Source organism: Polyodon spathula, chromosome 8 (assembly GCF_017654505.1).
Source record: "Polyodon spathula isolate WHYD16114869_AA chromosome 8, ASM1765450v1, whole genome shotgun sequence".
Lineage (NCBI taxonomy): Eukaryota > Metazoa > Chordata > Actinopteri > Acipenseriformes > Polyodontidae > Polyodon > Polyodon spathula.
In genome coordinates this window covers 46,232,661-46,255,917 of record NC_054541.1, presented here as the reverse complement: position 1 = coordinate 46,255,917, position 23,257 = coordinate 46,232,661, and the positions used below count along the sequence as shown (strand labels likewise).

The 23,257-nt window shown below is 38.6% G+C and overlaps 1 protein-coding gene across 9 annotated transcripts in view; it reads left to right on the top strand.

Moving 5' to 3' along the window:
• LOC121320039 (neuron navigator 3-like) overlaps positions 1 to 23,257 on the top strand; it is a 158,833-nt gene that overhangs the window by 23,735 nt on the left and 111,841 nt on the right. The window lies entirely within an intron of this gene.

The following is a 23,257-nucleotide window of genomic DNA, read 5'->3' as shown; positions in this document are numbered from 1 at the left end:
CAAGTTGTGATAAGTTTGTTGGGGATCGTCGATCCACTGCATTCTTTAACTCTCGCTATACATTTTTGATTGGATTCAAGTCAGTACTTTGACTGGGCCATTCAAGAACATTAATTCTCATCTTGTCAACCACTCCAGTGTAGCTTTGGCTTTGTGCTTTGGGTCATTGTCCTGCTGAAATGTGAATTTCCTCCCCAGTTTCAGAGTTTTGACCTGCCACCACCATGCTTGACAGTTGGGAAGGTGTTGACTGGGTGATGTGCAGTGTTGGGCTTGCGCCAGACGGAACGCTTGGAAATTAGACCAAAAAGTTCAATTTTTGTCTCGTCTGACCACAAAACCTTTTTCCACATGTCTGCAGTATCATCTGCATGCTTTTTCGCAAACTATGTAGTGCTTTAACATGATGCTTTTTGAGTAATGGCTTCTTTCTTGCCACCCATTCATACAGGCCAGCTTTTTGTAGGGGCTGGCTTATTGATGTGTGAACACTGACTTCCATCTCAGATTCAGAATGCTTGCCCAGCTGCTCAGTTTGGGAAAGCGACCTCATGTGGGTAGTGTCTGGGTGGTATGATGCATCTTCCACTTCTTAATGATGGACTTCACTGTGCTGAGAGGGATAATCAGCACCTTTTGAAATTTCTTGTACCCTTCTCCTGCTCTGTGCCTGTCTACCACTTTATCCCTGACTTGTTTCAAAAGCTCCTTGGTCTTCATGGTTGCTTTGTTGGATCACTACGTGAGTTGCAGCTTGAAAGTCTTTATATACCTGAGGGAAATTATCTACAAGTTAAACCACTTTGAGTACACACAGGCTGAAACCATGGTGCCAACAAAATGTGAAAACTTTGCAGGGAGTGAATACTTCTGCAAACCACTGTATACTATGGTCACCTACTACATGAATACCATGACCTGAGTACAGCTGCTTCTGCAAGTCGCGACTATATAATTGGCTTTCATTTATTTATGTATTTATTTTTTTATTGCCTACAGGAATGATGTTGGTCTAATCTACCAGAATAGCTATTTTAGGGCAGGGTCCTGTCCTGTGAGCAGCTTATGTTTAAAGAGCCCCCAGTCAACTACTGACAGCTAGCAAACATTAAGAAAAACACAAGCTCTTTACTGCAGTTCTAATCTGAACATGAACAAAGACTAAAGATCATTGGAAGTGACCAGCGATGCAGCGAAGAAAGAATAATCTCCTGTTTTAAACAGACTGTGATTAAAGTTGGCTGTGGCCATTTGCCCTGTTTCCAGAGCGGTACTAGGGAAGTATGTAACATCATAATTATGGGAGAACAAAGATATCTCTGAATGAATATTGGTTAAATCCTTCAAAATCTTTACTCAAGTAATGATCTAAACAGTGGCATAATTAATACTGCCACCATTTAAACCCTTTTTTGCATACTATTAGATGTTTTTTTTCATTTATTTCAACAGTATAAAATAAAATACGAGATTAGTGAACAGACTTAGCTTACTGGCAGTCTTCTCATTTGCGTATCAAAACTGAGCCCTCGTGTTTATTTGTTGCCTTACTGCATGTTGTGTATTTGGTTGTAATCTGGAAAGTGCTTTTTAAGGCTCACAAAAGATCCTTTCTAAATGAAGGTTGTTTTGTATTGTGAGGTCTGCAGTTATTACATGCTGGCCTGTGCCATTGGGACCAGAGCTGAAATTGAGCCCTTTGGATCTCACACTCTCTTGTCTCCTGGAATGATTTCAGTTGGGATCAGTGTTATAGTTTAGTGTTGGGGCTCAGCAATGTTTAATCTATCAGGAGAGCATATGATACGTCTAACTGACATCTCCATATTTGATAGTGGTAACCAATTAGAGTACAATTTTTCCAGATGTATACGCCAGACCTTCAGCCTGTCATCTTTGAGCTACACATCACAAGGGATTCCAATCATGTCAAAGGCTACAAAAGCCAGAAAACGTCGCTCTCCCTCGACCCTCTACTGCACATCCTTTCACCCTGCCTGTTTACAGTACAAAGTATGTTATCAGGTTCTGATGAGGGAATGAGATGCTTCTGAAACTTTTACAAATCTTTCACTGTACTGCTCCTCTACCACACCTATTAATGCGTTGTATTTTACACTCTGCAATGCTTTTACTCCAGTATTCTGCAGTAATTAAAGACATTCTGGAAGCCAGTGAGGTCAAATGGTTAAAGCAAAAGATTAAGACACTCAGGGGTTGAGTATAGAGACTTTTTTTCTGCTGTTAAACTGGGTAGTAGCTGATAACCTCACATGAAAATACTGGAAGAAAAAAGGGTTAGACAAAAAGAAAAAAAAATTAAGTTGACAACATGAATTACGGAAAGTAATATCTATCGCAGGTGCTGCTTGATTTCAAAATGTCACTGGTATAGATATCGTGTGGCGTATAAATTGATGCAAAATGAATAGATATTCTACAAACTGTCTGTGTCGTCTGATGCAGACTAGCACCGTGTGCGCGCTGACAAGATATGTCTTTTGAAGTGCAGTGTGTGGTGGAATCAGGTTAACTTATGCTACATTAATACACGTAAACCAGCCATGACAGCTTGTAAGCATAATTCATAAAGAAGAGAACATTCTTTATTTTTTTGTTGCTGTGTAGTCTTTCCTGAAATTGCAAATCTTCTGTAATAATTACAAGGATAAGTCTGTGGTGGCGTTCCCCAAGGCTGCAAAATATCCCATTCCCTGAGTAGGGAGAATCACTGACACATACCGCCTCACCAGGGAGTCTTCAATTTCAAGCCATAGATTTAAACCTTTATTTGAAAGCACAGTATCATTTACAAAGCGTTCCCCAGGATTGCATTTTAAAGAGCTAATATGACACTTCATTTTAAATCAAAAGCCCCTGTCCAACAAAATGCTCAGATTGATAGATTTAACAACACATTTGTTTAAAGGTACTTAGAATACCCATATGAAACAATAGTATACTGTGGTATAGCATTGTCAGGCCCCCTTATTAAATAACATTTGCAATGTAATTTTTGGCAGAGCACTAAGTATACTATGTTATATGGTTTTATAAGTATCAACTGCAGTATGCATTACTCCTTCTGGTTGAAGTGTTTGTAACAAGCCTGGACTTGCTCATATATTGTTTGACTCCCAACTAGTGTTGGGAAACTTTATATATTAGCCTGTGTAACAATAATATGTTTCCTCACAATTAGCCATGAGTAATCTTTTTGGAAGCAATTTTTGATGATATAAAGTGGATAGTGATCCATATAAACACCCAGTCTGCCAAGTCCAGAGTATGAACTGAAGTTTTTACAGTTTTACAGACCTTAACACCTTTTATCCTGTGCAGGCCATTAACTCGCACTTCACTCTGTAGTGCTTGAACCGCACCTCAGTGTTTTGTAGCTTTCTGCAACTCACAAGTGTCTGTTTTTCATGTCGGAACAATTGGGATTAGCCTGAATGCTGTGCTGCAGTACTTGTTTCAGTGTGAGATACAAGCATTGTTTTGCATGCAAGGAATACGGTATTGCATGTGATCACTTGTGACAAAGGTTCAGCACACCTTTTATTGAAGGCTTGGAAACTAACATTATCAAATCTTTTAATTTAAACACATCAGTAATTAGAGCAGTAAATAGTGAATAACCTACCAATAGAGCATCTACTATCATCCCTGTTAAAGTCTATGAGATCAGCTGTTGATCGTGATCGTTGATCAGAGTGATCGCATACTACGAAATAAACAATTAAATAGATGTATCTACTTTGTACACAAAATGCTGTGCTACATATGACATATTCCTAATGTATTTTTCAGTCCCCTATATGTACAGAGGCAGACGATGTGAAAGAGAGCCTGAAATCAATGTTATGGTCTAGGGGCTGCTGTGAGAAACAGCCAGAGCCTGAGAAAATACAGTGTCCGATTCCTCAGGAGGGGATTATATTTTTGGAGGTCATATGTGAAGGTCAGCTCACTGCAGAGTGCTTGTTCATTAGGGAAGGATTTGGAGGCATATTGCTGGAGCACATCCGATCGGCCACTCGGTGTTAAAATACACCAGAGCTTTCATATATAAAACTGAGGTTCTTTTTTTTTTTTTTGCAATTTTTGTAAAACTTTATTAAAATATTTGTGTGTGTGTGTGTGTGTATATATATATATATATAGTTTGTGTGTATATACATTACTGGTCAAAAGTTTTAGAACACCTCCATTTTTCCAGTTTTTATTGAAATTTATGCAGTTTAATGTCTCAATGTACTCTGAAATTAAAGCATAGAACAAATAAACAATTGGAGATAAAAAATAAATCATGGAATTGTTTTGTTTAACAAAATTTAATCTAAATTTTTGACTCATCAAAGTAGCCACCTTTTGCAGATATAACAGCCGAACACACTCTTTCTTTCTACAATGGAAATCAAATATTGTTCGGAAAGTTCTTCCCAACACTATTGCAGAAGTTCCCACAAATGTGTTGCACTTGTAGGTTGCTTTGCTTTCACCCTTCTATCTAGTTCATCCCAAACCAGCTCGATGGGGTTTAAGTCTGGAGACTGTGCTGGCCATTCCATGATTTGTAGCCTGCCGTCTTGTTCTTTTCTTCTAAGGTAGTTCTGACATAGCCTGGATGTATGTTTTGGGTCAATATCTTGCTGTAGGATGAACCCCTGATCAACTAGACGTATACTAGAGGGTATTGCATGGCGCTGCAAAATGCTGTGTTAGCTGTTTTGGTTCAGGGTGCCACTCACTCTGTGCAAGTCGCCGACTCTGGATCCAGCAAAAGAGCCCCAGACCATCACACTTCCTCCTCCATGTTTGTCAGTTGGTGTTACACACCGAGGAACCATCCTTTCGCCTACTCGACGGTGTACAAAAACCCTGTGTGATGAACCGAAGATTTCAAATTTTGATTCGTCGGTCCATAAGACCTACTTCCAGTCATCAGTAGTCCACTGGTGGTGCTTCATGGCCCAGGCAAGCCTCTTTTTCTTATTTTGCCATCTTAGCAATGGCTTTCTTACTGCCACTCAACCTGTCAAACCTGCAGCTCGAAGTCTTCTCTTCACAGTTGAAACTGAGACTTGCTTACTTCGACCAGTGTTAAGCTGTACTTGAAGATGTTGTCCTGTGAGCTGCCTATCACGCAAGCTGTTGACTCTCAGAAACTTGTCTTCTGATTCTGTTGTGGCTTTGGGTCTGCCAGACCTCTTCCAGTCAAAGTTTCCTCCAGTTTACAAGTGCCTTTTGATGGTGTAGGAAACTGTACTCACTGACACCTTGGCTTTCTTTACAATTTCTCTAAAGGAAAGACCTACACTTTTAAGGGTTAGAATGGTCTGTCTGCCTTCCTAATTTGTTATTTGCCTTTTTCTTGCTATTATGATAGCAATATACTATTTCCTGCAGTACAATACTGTCGAAATAATGCTTAAGAGGGTGTAGTAACACAGTCTGTTCCAACACTGCTTTTATACAGACAGAGGGTTTGTAAGTAATCAACAAAAGTTGGGACACCTGTAGGAATTGTTAGCATCAACTTTCAAGGCTTAATTTACTTCCATTGCTGCAGAACAGCTGTAAGTTGTTAACCCATTACTTGTTCCCTGGAAAAGGCCTTTTTGTATAACTCTGAAATGTACATTATTTTTTAGTTTTTGGTAACCTAAACTTTTTTTTTAACCTCTGGCAGTTTACCGCTTTCCTTTGTTCCATTTCAGGTTATTCACTGGACTTGAACTGCTTAAATTTCAATAAAAACTGGAAAAATGGGGGTGTTCTAAAACTTTTGACCGGTAGTGTGTATGTATGTGTGTGTGTGTGTGTGTGTGTGTGTGTGTATATATATATAACATCAAATTTGCACTTAAAATCGGTAATGTTTCCAGTCGTCCAATCAAGTTTTATAACAGTTCTTCAGAGAAGGCCTGTGTTTTTTTTTGTTTTTTTTACTGTAGTGTAAACTGATTATGTCAGTGTGGTGCACCTGCTTTCTTCATCAGCCCAGCTCTTCCAGACAGCTGAGAATTCCGACTTTAGGATGTATGCTATAAGGATGTATGCTATTTGTGTGTGTGTGTCTGTGTGTGTGTGTGTGTGTCTGTGTGTCTGTGTGTGTGTGTGTGATACTTTCAAGTTACTGCCTTTAGTTTTGGGTAAGGCATGCTATATTGAGGCTGATCATGTAAAGTTTCCAGACAACGGCTCACAAACCACAACACAAAGTAGCTATGCCAGGTTTACGTTTACCTTTGCACATTACACTGTTGGGCTGTCTTCTGGCTTGCTGCCATGTACGGTAGGAACACATGACAAAATAAAAAGCCAGGTTTTGCACACAACTCCACACAAAAAGCATGACGTAGTCTCTCTTGAGTACCGTATTAAAATAGTACATTGCGTTACTGTCTTTGAGAGCTGCTGTTTACTTAATTCACTCAGTAGTGCCCTTTGTCTAGAAAGCGACAGCACAGTTTGATGCCAGTGTTAACAACAGATTTATTTATTCAGAATGCATTCCTTTTTTTGAATAGCCTTATCTAGACAGCTACAGACTTGAGATGACTTCACAACAGTAGGAGACATGCAACCGAAGCCACAGGGGTGAAATGCTTTAGAACCCTTTTCTTTGGCAAATCTTTTATTAGAAATATCTATTTTTATATGACGCACTAACGGTTCATTTTAATGAGGATGGACTGGCCCCCTCATTTGCAGTATCTGATGTTTCTTTGTGTGCCTGTAGGTTATGTGCAGTGTCTGGTTTCCCTACCCATTGTCCGCGTTGATTGTTGTCACCAGGGAATCCTAGTCCACAACCTGCGGGATACATCTCCTCTGGTTTATGAAAGCTTGATAACCAAAACAAAGACATAAAACACACTGGTCAGAACCAAAGTAGAGCCTTCAGGAGGAATAAGTGTTGGGGATGAAGGAAACCAGTATTATAGTTATAATATGGCTAAAATAATGTTTTACCTTTTTTTCAGAAGACTGTTAAGAAAAATTCCAGCTGACAAACAGCTGGAATACAGAAGACAATTGAATTCTGCCCCCAAAGGATAATGCTAGCAGGACCAGATGTCTGAAGTGATTTTAAAAAATGAGAATCAAATAAAGCATCCCGGCTTTATGTATTTGTGCTTAAAAGAATGACTGTACAGTACAAGGACCAGATCATGAGGCTCAAACCAAGCATCTTATGATTTCCTGTGGACGTCAAAACACTTTAGTTCAGACATTGGTCTTCCAATGCTTCAACCATTTGCCAGTCATTGAAGTTATCTTTTTAAAGTGTTTGTTTATCTGCAGTGAATATGTGCCTTTTAATGTTTAATCTGCCATTACACACCATGGAGGATGTATGGTCATGTATGGAGGGTGTTTAGGTTGCACTTTTTAGTCACTACAGTACCTGATTACTACTGTCACGCAGAAGAAGTACAGTAATCCGTCGTGTATCCGCCTATCTCATATCCACCTTAACCGTTTAGGGGAGCTCCCTAATAAAAGCTGAATCTCAAAACAATAATTTTGTGAAATACAGTAATTGTTACAGCTGTGTATAATGGAATTTAAAACAGGATTCATTTATCTGACATTTTACATATCCACCCTGACTCTGGTCCCACCGCAGTCAGATACACGACAGATTACTGTAATAGTAAAATGTAGGATTGCAAATCACATGGTTGCTCAATGGACTTTATCCTAATTACGTACTGCCAATACAATGCAAGTCTGTTACAGTGACGAATGGGTTTCAGTATAGTAGAGGTAGACCAGTAGTGCCTCTTTGTAAGGGTGTTTTGTGCTGTATACAGGAACTCATGAGGTGTGAGCAGTGTATTTAATATCAAAGATTAGTCACACTGAAACTTCCAAAGCACTCTAGCTGACTGATTAGAGATTTCTGGCTAGTTGCAAAAGTTAGCATCATGTAGTTACTGCCTAAGTTTTTCTTTGCAAGGCCTTCAGCTTGACTAGTTTATTGAAAGTGTGAGCTGTAGGTGTTATGGATTAATTTTGCAAGTTTCCCAGACATGTTGTGCTGATAGAGCCACAGGCTGAGTGATAATCAACCTTTCCTGGTCTGTCAGCATGCTGCTATTATTAGATATGCAGGCTGGACCGATGGAAAGCCTTTGGCATGGTCAGTCATTTCACTTTTCTCAGGGAAATTGTCATCTGCTGCAGTGAGGAGAAATGTAATACGTTGGGAGAGACCCCAGGTTTACTTGGAAAAAGGTGAATCTGTTCAGGGACCTATTTTCTCTTCAGCATCTTATGAACAGTAGCCCTTGACTTTGCCACATCGTCAGTTTTTATTTCTTCCACTCTGACGGCACCGTTTTTTACATGACGCAGCTCAGCGTGTGCAACTGTGCAATTAATGTTGCAGTACATTGATTATGCAAGCTCTCTATATAAAGCTGTCAATGAAATAGAAGTTCAGCTCGAGCATCCTCCGCGGTTGATGTGTGGTCGTCGTAGTGTGTTGAAATGCAAGAAGTAACGTTAACCAGGTTTTCACATTTACATTATCTCAGAGAGTGATAGTAAAGTGGGTTTCCATTTAGAATCAGGAGTCCACCAATGAGTGTGCAGCCTGTAGACGACTCGAGTGAGGCACATAGCAGCACTTAAAAGGGAATATTTGCAGACTCAACATGCTTTAAATGTTCTGGTTCTTTTTGCCCGTTGACCACACACAGAGCTTGAAGTAGACATTTAATGCTTGTAAATGAAAGCCCTCTTGCACTTCAGTGGTATTTACACACCAGAGAGAGCTCCCAAACAAATCACTTTTTAAAAATGGTCTTCCATTTTTTGTGCACAGATATTCCATACAGATGCATGCTGGCCCCAATTTGAAGCTGGAATATGTATCTATTGCCACTTTATCAATCGGTACGTTTGCATGGCACAAGTATTCAGAATATTAAGTATTTAGAATACTAGAATTTATTCTGAATGCTCTGTATACCTGCAGGGGGAATTCTCTTATTCCTTTCATATTCTGCGTTTACATGGTTAACGGAATATTCCTTTTATGCCATTAACGCATGCGTACCTTGTTTCCCGCAGCAAACCAAAAGAGTGCTGATTGTAGTAGAGTAGTTTGTTGCTTATTGTAAAGAGGTGGTGGTGTCATATATTTCTGTTTTTGTTTTTTCAGATATGAAATCTGATATTTTGAGATTGTGTAGATGCTTGTGGGTCTTAATTCAGTGCAATGTGTTCACGCAGACATCCACGCTTATGTCTTTGTTAATATAACAAGAAGACAGAGTGAGGATGAGTTGCCCCAGTTTAACCAAATACATCGTCAACAGTCTACAGTAAACAGATGTAATAAATTTGCCCCAATTCTGTTTTTTTTGTTTTTTTTTGCTTTATAGTGCTGTGCTTTTAAAACTTTACATCGATGACGAACTTGATCCACATTTCCCTCAAATCCCCTTCATGATTGTTTCCACCATCCTTTTAAACACTTCTGCACATCTCGGTTTCTTGCCATCAAGCTGTTTTACGCTTTAAAATCCTTAATAAAAGTGATGTCTCCTCATCAGATCAAAAGTGTTCACTGCTGTATTTGTCATTACGCGTGTCTGTTGTGGGTTACGCTTCATAGTCGGAATATGCTGTTTACATGGCTTTATAGTCCACTAGTATTCTGCATGCTAGTGGAATATGCCACCTCCAATATTCTGAATATGCAGAGGTGGAATATTCCTCTTCATATTCCGAATATCTCATGGTGGAATATATGTATTCATATTATTCAGTATTCCGAATACTAGTGGAATATTACTGGCCATGTAAACTCACTGATTGTAATTGTTAAATTGCAAGAATTTGCAGTTTAAAAAAGAGAGGGGAAAGTAGATAGTCTTCCTTGCTCCTAGCTTACAAGTGGTTTAACATGTATGTGCATGGCTTCCCGTGTAGGATGGGAATGTATTTACAATATTGTAACTCTGTATAAATCTGCATTACTCTGATACTCAGGCTGGCTAGGTCCCTGGTTTTAATCCTCGCTCAGCCACTGACTAACTGTGTGTGACCCTGAGCAAGTCACTTAACCTCCTTGGGCTCCGTCCTTCGGATGAGACGTAAAACTGAGGTCCTATTATAAGTGACTCTGCAATAGTTGTTGATGCATAGTTCAACCCTAGTCTCTGAGTCGCTTTTGATGAAAGCGTCTGCTAAATGACAAATTAATAATAATAATCTCTGGACTGTATCCCTGGACACTGTTACCATCTCTGGTAGTATCATTTTAATCAATAGGAAGGAAGATATAACAGGAAGACTCCATTGCTGTGGATATGTTGTGAAATGTATTGCTTTTTTAAAAATTTCACATGGAAATTTTGTAGGCCGCTTGTATGATCAAGGGTGGTAGTGTGGAAGGAACTGGGTGTTCTGTGTCTCTGTTGATACCATTAAAACCTCCAAGATGCTTCCAACAGAATAACAACATGAGTGCATATTGTATTGTCATTCTGACCTGGCACAGAAAAGATAATATTAGGGAGTACTGGAAACTCTGCAGGAAATTACTTGTGTTCATAAATCCAGATAGTAACGTGCACTGTGCTTATCTAGCAGCAGCCCCAAAATGAAAATGTGTTTCTTTGCAGCCTAGGCCATTGCCTGGTTCTAGGAGGACATTTTAAAGGGAGTGGAGGCAGTGTCTTCAGTATTAAAGTCTGTGGATAGCTAGTACACCACAGTTTAGATCCATCCATACTTATGACAGAAACATAGAATAGAATAGAATTTATTTTTTTTCTTAGTCCTGCTGGAAGTGAAATGATAATCAAAGTAGGAAGAATCCTATAGTTATTTTGCTGTCTTGCAACTTCAGAATAAAGTGTAAAAGTTTCATTAAAGCGATGACCTAAATAGTGTCATTTACCACGATATGAGCTGCTTTGTAATGTATCTGCACAATTGATTGTGCCGCCAGCACTGTCTTTAGTACTTGTACTGAGAAAACCCAGCAAACTGGGGGGAAGGGATTTTCATTGTCCTGCACCCAGTCCTGGTTCTAGAAAAGAAAAATAATAATGTTGAGACATGTTACTAAAACAATCAGGTGTAATGGACCACAAAAAAGAGTAAAACACTTGGAGAGGCTTAAAAATGAGAAGGATATGAAGGCAGTAAGGCAGACGTCATGTACATTTAGAAGTATTGGCAAGTAGATGAAAGCGATTCCTTTGATTCTTGTTATTGCTCCTACAGTTTAACTAAGGGTTACATTGGATGAGAATATACATCACTGTAGTAAATAATAATACTTATGCTTTGCTGCCCCTTACCTTTCTATGATGTTTGTAATCATTCTGCGATCCTATTGCAATTACTGCAGCGATTATCTTTGTATAAATCTGTGTTTGGTGCTTTCACTGTGAGTTCAGAAGATGCTGTTCAGTTTTTTTTTTTTTTTTTTTTTTTTTTTTTTTACCTGCCATGCCATATGTTATATCTGTTAGATCCCCAGTGTCTTTATGGAAGCACAGTTAGAGCCAGCACCATAGATGGCAGTGCATGGTCCTGGCACTCACTAATATAAATTCACTTGGGCTTATCTCACCTAGGACGGCACGGTGGCGTGGTGGTTAGCGCTGCTGTCTCACAGATGCACTGTTCCACGGTCCAAAGACATGCTGGCTAGGTGGATTAGCCTCTCTAAATTGCTCCTTAGTTGCCCTGCAATGGACTGGCACCCCGTCCAGGGTGTAGTGCCGTCTATATAAACCATATCTGTGGAGATAACTAGAACTAAACAGCAGTTCCTGGACTCAAAGCACATAATGCTTGAGTCAATGTAATAAGAATCTCATAAGAAAAATTTAAAAATGGTTACACCTGTAAGTTACATTGGATAAAGACATGTGCCTAATAAACCTAATAATAGTTTAAAACAACTGGGGCTCTTTTAACATTAATACTGTAGTGGCCTGGAAAATTGGTTTCTTCATTGAAAAGTTTTTTTTTAGGGGGCACCACGCTGTTTTAGATGCCCCATTTGGATGAGCTGTTAAAATCAAGGCCTACTAATGTTTATAGAGATCCACTGGCACTCTTTCAAAGAACACCAGGGATGGTAGCCTCATTATCCTTCACAAATTCCTTGGCAAATTGAATCTTCTTCAGGTTTCTCTATCCTCATAAATGCGGGGATAGAATATTCCTGGAAACTGGATCTTTCTTTACCATCGAAATAGAGCCTGTGTTCAAAGGATAGAATCCAGTATATAAGATCTGCCAGCTGGACAGTATGATGTTCCCTCTGTGAAAAGCGCATTCCCTTGACTCTTCTATTGCTGCTGTACAACGGCTATGAGAGAGTAGCAACCATTTTATGGTGTTTACATTCTCAGTGACACACTCATATGCAATAATTCGAAACCGTTGCGGTATGTCACATTGGAACATAAACAGGAAGGTGACGTCTCACCTAAAAGCGCAAGGAGGAAGTCTCCAGAGAGCTGCACATCCAGGATGGCTTCCCTCAGTCAGCCCTGTTACTTTTTTGAGGGGAATTTTTAGAAGGCCCGAAAGGAAATCCTGAATGACTGTGGCCCGGGCTGCTGCCGTATCTCCGCCTCACCATTGTGTTTCTTGGTGTGATGGCATTTACTAAAGCTGTGGAAGAGTTCATTTCTGACGCACACACTGAGAATTTACAAGATCCTTTACTGTTTTGCAGGCAGCATTCACAGTGGAATTCATACATAGCCTCTTGAAGTGAAATTAAAGATAGCATTATGTAAGCTTCACAATGTACTGCCGAAAAATTGTATTTTTATACAACACACATTATTTTTATGAATTATTCTGAAAATCGCCAGCTCTCACCAGCTTATGCCTTCAGCAAGGTCTTTTACATAGAAGCCATAAGCTCTGAACTCCATGCTGATGTTGTGCAAGAAGTATCTGGTATAAAACCCTGGGTTTCCAGAGAGCTGTGATACACAGTGAACCCTGGTTTAGTACCAGGAAAGCTGTCTGACTTTGCTGCGCTGTATCGCTTCTGTCAGCAGGCATTGAGCTCCCCCTGCTGGAGGTTTATCAGGACTACACCCGCATTTCCATGGTTACACTTTAAAATAACAGCTGCAAATTAATGAATTCTGGCTGAGTACCACGGGAATAACACCTGAATAGCTTATGATCTTCCTCCAAGTTCTCAAGGTATACATTTTGAATTCAGCCTTGTTAGTTCATGTGAATTTAATGACCTGCGTTAATTATATGGTGCATTATGATTTTGCGGCCATTATTTGAATTTGTTACCATGTTTATTGTGTGTGTGTGTGTGTGTGTCTCATATATATATAATTAGAGGTCTCCTCCAGTGAGAAATCCCATCGAACGAGAAATGAACTCCCGTTTCAATTAAGTCCACAGTGCAAAGGACTTCTCAATAAAAGTAATAGTCTTTATTTAAACAGATTAAAAACCACATACACTGCTGTGCAAAAGTCTTAGACATGTTCCATTTTTCTACTTTGATGCGTTATGAGCATCAACAATTTACTCAAAGCCTCCACATAGAAAAACATAGAGTGAAATATCTCACATCACTCGGTTTTCAAGGTGTGGTATCCAAAGCATAATCAACAAGTACAGAGAAACATCATCTGTAATTGACAAACCCAGGACTGGAAGACCCAAAGCTATCTAACAAGGATGAGCGATAACTGAAGATAATAGAAAATAAGCGTTGAATTGACAACAGAAATGGCAGAAGGCACAGGTGTCGTTAAAAGCACCTTTGACCATTGTTCCATAGTCCAATTTCTATGTTCTTGTGCATATTTTAGCCTTTTAGTCTTGTTCCCCTTTCTTAACAGAGGCATTCTTACTGCAACACATCCTTTAAGTCCTGATTTCAAGAGTGACCTTCGTACTGTTGATTTGATGGACAATGACACCTGTGCCTTCTGCCAGTTCTGTTGTCAATTCAACGCTTGTCCTCTTTCTATTCCTTATGAATATTATCTTCAATTATTGCTCATACTTGTTAGACAGCTTTTTGGGTCTTCCAGTCTGACTACATTTATTGACGGAAACCACACGTTTAGCAGTCCAGCTGGTGCTGTAGGATGCAATATGGATGAAAAGAACCAGGCAAACGCAACAGTTTCGGTACTGGGGTATGGGGAGGTCTGTCTGACACTGAGAAGAGATTACCTCATCTTACACAGGGTGATCAAAGACATGTTTTGCTGGTTTTGCCATCATGATAATTTCCCAGCAGGCAATTTAACTACATGAAGAACAGTGACTAAAACAGCCCCTATATTCACATTTGTTCCATCCTACAAGTGTATAGCGTGATTAACATTATTTTACAACAATTTATTTTTCAGATTTTGTGTATGACAGCATAGGAAAAAAAAAAAAAAGAAATTTGATACAGCTGTCAGAAATAGACTTTAGTCAGTGGAGCAAGTGGCTAAGGGGTGGTAACAGTTGTGCATATTCCTGATAGGCCATTTGCTGGTTTGAGGCTGTGTATAACATTTAGAGGAGTTGTATTTGCCCTTAAAGCTTCAAGACACCCTCACTTGAGGTGAGTACTGAGCTCGCCAGATGACAGAAAGGTAAGATTGAAATATACAGAAAGCTAAATGCGTTGACAGGGTTTCAGCATGGAAGGCTGCTTTCATTTCATCTGAGGATGGTTGGAAAGCATTGGACTGGAGGGTTTGAAAATGCTCACAGCTGGTAAAAGAAAAATAGGCACCACTACTTTGTTTGGTGAACAGACATTGCACTCTCCTTCATAAGTAGGGGAAGTTATGCTGTGTGTTGTGTTTGTGTAATGGGGGAAACTTTTGAATAATTTGTGGTAGAGTCATGTAATGTGAGCACACGATGGGTTAGTCTCCACTGGCCATGTGTGTGGGTGTTCTTAGGACTGCTGTGACACCGTAACAAGACTCACAATGCCATTTGACTTCACTGTGCCTCCCTTTTATATTTCAAATGTAATTACTTCTGAAGCCTGAAATTCTACTATTACTGCATGAATTGATGGTAACATTTCAGGCAATGAATGGGAACACAATAGACAATTCACATTATTAGGGTTTTCATATGAATAAAGGCAGAATTTATCAAAAATTCATGATAAACTTATGTGTGCTGCTAATGTAACATTATTCAACAGGTTTCATTCAACTTTATGAAGCAAAATGAGTTAATTCTATAGGGTGATGCAAAACATGTGGCCATAGCTGTACCTAGTGGTTTTAGGCTATACATGTTTGGTGATGATGTTGTTTTTAGGAATCCCATTAACTGGTCACCTGACTGATCTCTTCCGTGACATATGTGGTTCTTAAGTGCAAGATTACTATGAATACATCACTGTTAAAATGTATGGCCCTGAAAACCCTAAGTCTTAATGTTTCATCTACAGATGAGACTTGGCACACACAGTTTCCCCACCTTCTGCCCTGCCAACTTGCCATGGCCCAGTCTGTGAGGGAGCTTCCATTACAGAGCATTAGCTCCACCGGCCACCAAATTGAATCTGTGGAGATGCTGGCACTGCTCCTGTACCATTTTCAGAGAGCACATGCTCATCCAGATCTTAACTGCAGTTTCAATGAGATTTTGAAATACTAATTCCTCTTAGGAAGTTTATGGTGCGACCCCATATGGCTCTGTACAGATTGTGCTGGTAATCCTGTTATGACTGGAAGAGCACAGCTAGCAGCCCTCACAACTCTGTTGCAGGTAGGAACGGTTAAATTAGAGCTTTGAGTTATTTCTTACTAGTTAAAATTTTCAATGCATTTAAGAAGAAAAAAAGACACAGAAAAAAAAAAAAACATGTGGCAACCTTGCACTCAAAATGCATTATACTTAAGACTAGAGACTTTAGCTAGAGGACATAAAGTTGACCTATTTGTATTCTGTTTGTATTTCTATAAAGTACTTATTTAATATTAGCTTAAACGGTGCAGAACAGACATCCCTGGTCCAGCTAAGTCCCAAGTTCCTGATTGATTAAATTAATGTCCACCATGCACACCTTTTGCTGTCCTAATAATGTTCCTAACTGTGCCTGTCGTTGATAAAACTATTCAAGGAGAGCAAAACAGTGGGCAAGGATTGAGAAATGATTCATATTAACAGGTTTTGACTCCCCTTGTCTACGTGGGTGACAGTGGGACGCATCCTAATTAAAGAGTGCTGGAATGGCCAATTAAATTTAGCAGGTTAAGATGGCCAGGGAAAACTATGAACATTTATACTCTTCCTTTGTGTGGCCAGCATTGACTAGAAGAGAATACCTCATTAAGGTAAAGCATGTAGGCAATGGAGGATGGGGTGTTGGAAAAGCAGTGCTTTTGCTCTTATTTCATGCTTTTTAATTTTAATTGTATCATGCATACCTTATGACACAGAGCTTATTGTTTGATTTGTGGAAGCACATGATTGAAATGGTTAGCACATTGCTGCCAGACAGAGGAAGCACATAATGTAGCTTATTAGAGGATAACATCTGGAAGAAAAATAGGCACCACATTTTACAAGATATTATTTCATTTATTTATTTATTTATTTATTTTTGCCTCTAGAATCATGCCAAGAAAAAAAATGTAAGTTTAAATTTTTTTTATTATTATTATTATTATTATATATTATTATTATTATTATTATTATTATTAATTTTTATTTTTTATTACATATTTACATTTATAATATATAAAATATGCGCAAAGTTGTGTTATTATAATGTTAGATAAGAATTACTGTGATTTATTTAGCACTATGTGCTTTTAAATACGTATTAGTTGACATTTTTGTAATAATGTTGAGCTACCATACTGTAGGGTACCTTTATCATTAGAGGTTTTATTTGAATTTAAAGGAGTATATTCTTTTGTTATGCATATTTATATTAGTGCTTTTTCAGTTAAGTTACCTGATATGTAATTATTTTTGTCTTCCCTGATATGCAAAACTTGGAAATTACCCAATGTGCAATTTTATTATAATGGCTCACCTAGACTGATCCACAAATGCTGAGCTTTTCATTAATCTCTGTTGTTCTCATGGACAATCCACATTCACTGTGATTAAGAACAGGTTTTATGTAGTGGGCAGGTTGATGAAACTCATGTTAAGGCAGCAGAATTATCCGTTGCTCAATTTAACTAAAAAGAGGTCTGTAAACTGCATTCTCATCGCAAATGTAGGTCATCTGCCAAGGCTTACTCTGGCAACAATAGAACAAAGAGCCACATCTTGTATAGTATGTGCATTGAGGAAGCCAGCCAAGAAAGAGGTTTGTTTTAAAGTTTTCACTGAGACAGAAATTGGAGGGAGATTTGCCAACTCTGAGCTAGGGTGGGGGGGTCTACATGCAGTTTGGCACCACGAGAAACTAACTAGAAAAGCATGATAAGTGTATAACTTGAAAGGGAAACTTTAATATGCAATAAAAAATATATGGTTATACACTGCTGCTGCTCTGCTACACTGGGATACTGTAAACAAGCTTCCTCTAAAGACTGCATGTTTCATTAAGTCCTGTAACTGTTACTACGCTACTAATGACGTTAGGGATGCTGGGTCATTCCGTGTCAAACCAAAATCCAGGAAAATCCCTGCCTCAACATTTAGATTTTGCATAGATTTTGTTTAATGGAAGATACAGGTGAGGTATGAAACCAGGCCAAATATTTAAGCTCAGTGATGAAGATTTGCTGAGATACACCCCCTTTTGTTGTGGGGGAGGGGTTAGTCATACTTGAAACACATCTCATTTTGGAGTGATTTTGAGGATCTAAAAATGATATTTAGAATGCTTCTGTACAGATAGCCAGGTAGGTCCTCTGTAGCGTTCATGCAAAATAAGTACCACCGCTTTAGTATTTCTGTGTTGCTGGGGGCCTTAAAATTGAAAGATTGTCCAATTGTCATGTGATTTTTAAGGGCATGTTCCTTCTAAAGTAGAAGATATATCACTTTTCATTGCTTAGGTGTGTTCATAATTTAACAACTCTTTGAATGTAGCTATGCTACTGTCTACCTACTTTACTGTCTGATTTAATAGCCCCACAAAAAATACTTCAGGATGAAAGTATGGAAAATGGGCTGAAGGGCTGAAACCCCGTGAGGGACAGGAGTTAATCTAGCCTTTGGTGGGCTTATAGGTGAGGGTTTGAAGGACTTGTGGTAAAATAATTGACTTGACTTCACATTTGTTGTTTTGGGTTATGTTGTACAATATTAGCAAATAATTTGAGTTTAAAACAAGAGAAACCATAAAATGTGTATAAATAAATAAATTCATAAAATTAATCTATACGTGCAAGTAGTTTGTCATAAGGCTACAGAGGTACTGTTGACCTCTTATTTCTTTGCTGCCATCTTTTAAAAATGGATTCTTGCAAAGTTCTGAAACAAGCATTCATGAGTTATAGATGAGCGTTTGAAGGACTTCTGGTGATATAAGTAAATTTTCATCATCGAGCATAAATATTTGGCCTGATTTCATACCCGACCTGTATCTTCCATTAAACAAAATATAAGCAAAATCTAAATGTTGAGGTGGGAAGCTCTGGTTGAGTTGACACAGAATGACCTCTACTGCTTTTTCACATTTTGACTATATGATCCAGAATACAAAGTGAGAGAAGAACCAAATGCCTCAAACACATCAAATATTATAGTTGCTGGAAACTCCTTTTTTTTCTGCTAGTAGTGTTTGGATTGCTGTTTGAATCAGTACATTGATTTCTGTTAAAGAATGATCAGAGTCTGTTTGCATCGTTGCTTTGTTCTATGAAAGACGCACACTAAATACCAGAGTAATTTACATACTACTTACAAGACGTTCTGTAAGACTTATATAAAGGGTAATAGTGATGTGACCTTTGTCCCCTAGCAGTATGAGGATTGCTTATATAAAATCATGAAGCACAAGAATTTTATTCAAACATTCTGCTTTGGCCAAAGTCAGTGTGTCATTTCAGAGAAAAAATAAACTAACGAGAACCCAAGGCCAGTGTGGTGTTTATTTGTCGGATAAATGTCCTTGTCTGGGTTTCCTGTTCCACGGCCATTCTCATTTTGAATTGGTTAAGTACTTAAGATCCTCTTGCCAGCAGAAACCGTTATAGTAACTGGTCCTAATTAAGGACTTTGGCTGGGCCAAGCAAGTCATATTCAGTGCTCCAGCATGGCTTCTCATAGGGTCTTTTGAAGTGTGCAAATGATTACTGACTGACATGTTTGAAGAGAATACGTCCAAAGTTTGTAGTGCCCCATTAATGCAGTGCTCTGGAATGTGGTTGATTTTGCTGGAGTGGAACGGGGGGAACTACCCTGCAGCTTTTGAACTTTTGGATTGTGAGTTCATCCTGCATAACCAGCATGGATACTGTTCAGCACACCACTGAATTTTAATATATGTCATCCCTCTCTATACGCTCCATGTCACAAGGATGAATCTCGGTTCTGCTGGTTTAGATTATGATGTGACCTAGAGGAGCGTTGAGGTCATAGCAGGTGGAGGCCACAAATTAATCTTTACACTGGGGGGGGGGGGGGGGGGGGCAGATGTGCACAACACATGCATCGATTGTGGCATTAAGTGCTCATCATCAAATACACAAAATCCAAAAATGTGCAAAGTGTACCCACGGGCACAGACAGTAAGGCCACATGTATCAAAGCTTGCATGCCAATTATGCCAAGTCCAGTTGTGAATTTTTTTGTGTTCACTGCCTGGGTAAGATGTAAAAGGTACACATTCTGTTTACTCTTGTACTGTAAAGTACTTCCAGCCCACCAACAGGAAGCACTTCATATCTTCAGCTTTGTTTCTTCCTCGACTTGTGAAGGCTTTCACATCTCTGCTCTTCAGTGATCCTGACAGGATACACTGGTGATGATATTAGTTGCTCTGAGTGTGCAATACTCATACAATACTTTCAGTGCCCTCGGGCTTAGCCCATATCAGCATAGCAACTCATCCAGGGTGCAGAGTGAAGATGTGAATTATGCGTTAATAGTAAAATATATCACAGTTTGTTCTCTTTTTTTAAATGTTGTAATAGAAAATTATAATTCAATTGCACACATACAGTGTAAATTCTAAAAAAAATATATTTTAATTTTATTTAAAATAAGGAAATATGTCAAACACATACAGTTTAAATATGTACAAAATGACTACACTCTTGTTGGGGAAGGAGTGCATAGTGCAAAAGGAAAATAAGAAGCACTGTATACCTTTAAACAGTGCAGTAAAAAGTGCTGCTTCATCCCACTGGGGAATGTAGTTTCTCTGTATTTCAGAATTGTGTCCTTTTGACATGAAAGAATATGGATATCATTTGAAAGTGTTGTGCATGTCTTCTGGGGTGTTCATAGAAAGCGATTTCAATATATTCATCTCACTGAGGTATTCCTGGTTAAAGAGTTTTAAACAAATACGACTGAAAATATGATTGCTGATCTGTGGCCTACTTTCTTTGTGCAAGTATACCGCAGCTGAATTTAAGAACTGCGTCTCCTCGATATTCTTCTGGGTATGAGAGCTCCCTGTGTCCCACTGCTACCAAACTGCTTAAGGTGGTATTAACATTTAGGATTGTACATCTCCAACTATAGTGTCATTTACTGAATGCTGCATTGTAATATTTTTAATATTGAGCATTTTCTGGGGAAACCAGGGAAATAAAGGCTTGGTGCTGGACATTGTTAGACTGGTAGCATGTATTGTACATGCTTATACATGTATTATTGCTTTTATATGTATTGTTCATATTATATTTAGTATGTACTAGTTATTATAGGTGTTTATTGTGTTTTTATTAGAACTACTATGTATTAAAAATGAAATTGAATAGATTTCAGTCACTATATTGTCTCGGAGTTATGGAATTTTGTCCCTGGGATTTAAATCAAGACTACAGAGATGTGAGACTGATAGCTGATATAATACTTTTGTATTGCATTGTAAAAATACTAAAGCTTTTTTTTTTCTTTGTTTTTCGTCAGTGACATATAAACATATGTGAAACAAAAAAAAAAAAAAAAAAAAAAAAAAAATATATATATATATATAATATATATATATATATATATATATATATATATATATATATATAGTCAGAACTTTTCATAAACTACTTGCAGCCCTAAAACATTCTTCAGCGTTTGCTAGGACTGTAGTTTTGCTACATTGACATTACTCTTCTCCTTGTTTGCACTGGATCAAAAACTCTGCTCAATAAATCAAGCCCATTAACTTCATGGTGCATTAATCGTCTAACAGGACTTTCTACAAAAAAAAAAAAAAAAATGTTCACTTCGTTACAATTATAGCTTGTTAACCGGATACGCTAATTGCCGTACAAGTTGGCTTCTCATAAAGAACGTCTCGAAAGCAGGCTACTTTAGTGATAGAGTGTAGCTGGGGGACCACTTAAGATGCAGTAAGCACATATTGATGGATGAGCCTCTTTTATTTCCTCTGAAAATAAAGACTTGCGTGCGGAAGATACAGCCTGGCTGCACAGGCTACACTCAGCATGCACACTCCAACTTCATGGCTTGCTTGAATTGATTGCTGATGAAGTCAGCTTATAGCTAAACAAACCGATAATTGTAGATTCTCAAAATCTGCAACCAAATGATCAAATGAATGCCACGTGCCCCTTTGAAAGCTTGCTTGGGTTTTTGTTTGTGTATCTTGGGGAGAAATATTCCTACTGTCTGCTGGATCTTGCCCCACAATTGATATTGTGCAGTGAGAATAAAAACATTATACTGCTTTTCTAAGCCTTGCAGTTTTCATCGTATAAAAACTATTCAGATTCAGTTTATTTCTTACAACTTCTGACACCTTCCAACTGCAGGCTGAGGTCTTTGTTTAAATAGTTGCTGCTGTTTTGTAGACAGAGAATGCCAGCTTAACTAAGACAGAGCTTGTGAAGTCATGTATAACCTCCTACTGTCATAGGGTGGAGGGGAGCTTGTACCCCTAGAAGTGAAACTACTTTTGAGGTAAACAAACTGGACTATCAATAAGTCTTCTAAAAGTAATAGGTCATACTGTAAGTGTTACTGTATTTGTAAACCGTTTGCATCCATCTGAATGCGGACAGTGAAACTGTATTTATTTTCAATATAATTGTGTGTGTGTGTGCGTGCGGGTGTTGGCAGACTGCTCTTTTTAATTTCTTTCATGTCCTTCTGCAAAGACGGGACAGACTAAAAAGACTGGTGACAATGAATATAGTGATCATTTTGCAAATCTGGTTATAAAACTATTAGTTTGCATTGAAACCATGCATTTGCCTTGCTGAGATATATATATATATATATATATATATATATATATATATATATATATATATATATATATATATATATATATATATATGCGCTTCTTTGACTTTTTCAGCTCTAGCACGTTCTGTAGCCAGAAGCTTCTCAGTTACATCGGTTAGCTAACACCTCCCAATGGATGATTGGAGCTACTGCATGTTACTTACACTACCTGCAAAACCGATAGGCACTGCAATGTGACCAGACTATAAAGCAATCCATCTGCTATCTGCAAAGCAGAGTCACATTGGCGTGGAACAGATTGTTTTGTTTAGAGAGTATGCTGAAGAATGACTTGTCTTCTGCACATTCAAGGTACAATGAGAGGGATGGGAAGCCAAGGGGAGGCTGAATTCATTTTTCTTTTTTTTTTTTTGGGGGGGGGGGGGGGGGGGGGGTGTCTGATGTGTGTGAGACTCAGAGCTCTATGTTTGACTTCTGTGCCGGCTGTACAGTGGAAAAATGAGGCAGGTTTAGGGCATCCCGTGATTAGAAAGAAAAACGACGTGAGTCACTCCCCCTTGACTGAGAACGAACATGAGGTCCACGGTGCCTGAGACCTAGAGGGGTCACAGTATGAGGATGGACTCATACTGAGTAGTCCACAGTTCAGGGACTGAAAAGAGAAAGAATCAGTTGTTTAACAGGCTGCAGATTCTTGCTGCAACAAAAGCCCATCTTTGGAATTACAGATGCTGGAATGATTTTATTAATGTTTTGGGTCGCGTGGGAAACGGGGTCAGATGCATTTCTGTTATTTATTTTAGAAATGCCTTGTAGATCATTTTGATATGCAACTGTTTTGCTTCTGTGGTGCTTGACATCAATTGTGAGTGTGTGTGTGTGTGTGTGTCTGTATTATATATCTTTCTAT